General features: G+C 33.7%; 1 non-coding gene across 1 annotated transcript; it reads left to right on the top strand.

Moving 5' to 3' along the window:
- The first annotated feature begins 636 nt into the window (after positions 1 to 636).
- On the top strand, positions 637 to 722 carry LOC133300609 (small nucleolar RNA SNORD25). The gene has a single exon (XR_009750077.1). It is a non-coding gene; the product is annotated as a small nucleolar RNA SNORD25 (small nucleolar RNA).
- The last annotated feature ends 971 nt before the right edge of the window (positions 723 to 1,693 follow it).

Raw genomic sequence — 1,693 nt, 5'->3', positions numbered from 1 at the left:
TTCAGACACCAATAATGTCCTAAAGCCAAGTTGCCAAACGTGAACCAACCAGTTGCAAATTCTTCCTTTTCTCTGACCTTCCTGCTACGTCTCTCGCATGCTAAAAGGGAGCCCTCGCTATAATTTGCAATTCAATGTCATATCTCAATAAAACTACAATTTTATTTTTATATTATCCGTATGTTTATCTATTACTCCACTAATCCTTTATGTACCAAATTTTAGCACAGTTGTATTTTTAGATACTTAAACTCGAAGTCACTGATTAAATTGGAACAATCTCTTACCAATTGATTCACGTGTTTGCTGGTCAATAAAACTACATTTTCCAACCCTGTAACATATGTCTTTGCCCTATATATATTATTGTAACTTGCCAGCTATGATGAGCCAAATAATCATTTGTTGAGTTAGGCAATAACATGTGTTTTTTTTATAGAGTACAATGATGAATACTCACGGTGAGTTGAGCCTAACGTAGGAACTAAAATTGGATAGTAGGTCTATATCCCTCGATTGTACTTTCATTACCATGCATACTAGATGACTTATCATTTCAAAAATATATAAAAAGAAACCACTTTGATTTGTGGGTTCGTGTTATGTTGTCAATTAAATAACTGGGTGTGTTTTATACACGACAATTGATGAGCTTATAGACCTGTAATGATTTGGAGGCTGCGATCGCAATTATTAATGAACATGTAAAGGACTGAGTCATAGAATGTTTGTAACTGTTAAGAATTCTAATGGGTATTGCATGTGAATTGTGTATGAGTTTTATGGTTTTGTCTCACCTTTTTCAATTGGGTGTTGATGGATTTCAAAATGCTTCATTTTTCAATGTCATTAAGTTTGAACAGAACAGTGATGTTATTGTGTTTGACAAAGATTAATTGAAGCTATTTACAAAAAAAAAAAAAAAAAAAAAAGATTAATTGAAGCTTAAAAAAGTGTGTGCCATTTGTGTTGCTGTACTTTGCTGTAATTTGGTGCTGCGTTTTGAAACTTGAGTGATGTTTGTAACTATGGGATTGTAGCGGTTTATGTTGGAATTTTTAATTCCTCTAAACTTTATGGTGATAACTATCACCTACAAGCCAAGATCCATCATACCAAATCATAAAGAAAAATAAGAACAACATAAAGGTGGAGGCATACCTGTCTCCATTGCAGCGGAATAACTTTGATCTTGTCTCTTGGGGTTTGTAGTCTTCCTCAGTCAAATTACCCTAAAACCGAATTCCTTAGTGTGCCGTCTCTCTCTTGATGGGGAAGAGAAACTAGGGTTGTTCATTTGACGTATTGGGGACCATAACCCTTTTATAGTGTTTTTATCTTTATTGTTGGGCCAATAAGCTCCCATTATACCTAGTTGGCCCAACACCGGTATCCACTCATTCAGCTCATACTCACTTAGGAATCTATTTGGGAATATTTACCTGATCACTTTAATTTACCCAATATATATAAATAGCACAATATAATTATTAATATAATATGTGACCAACAATAATTATTAGAAAATATAATTTTCTAACAATCTCCCACTTGGGCCACATATTAACTTGAGATAATTATATCATATATCTTTAGTGCGCAACTGTATGCTATTTTTCTTTAGATTCCTCCTTAGATACAATCTGGTCCACTTCCTATATCAATATGAGATCATGGCGGCTTTTGTCACTTT

This window comes from Gastrolobium bilobum, unplaced genomic scaffold (assembly GCF_033153095.1).
Source record: "Gastrolobium bilobum isolate Gb01-03AN ecotype WA unplaced genomic scaffold, APGP_CSIRO_Gbil_v1 utg11358, whole genome shotgun sequence".
Lineage (NCBI taxonomy): Eukaryota > Viridiplantae > Streptophyta > Magnoliopsida > Fabales > Fabaceae > Gastrolobium > Gastrolobium bilobum.
The sequence above is the reverse complement of the archived record's forward strand: the minus strand, read 5'-3'. Positions and strand labels throughout refer to the sequence as shown.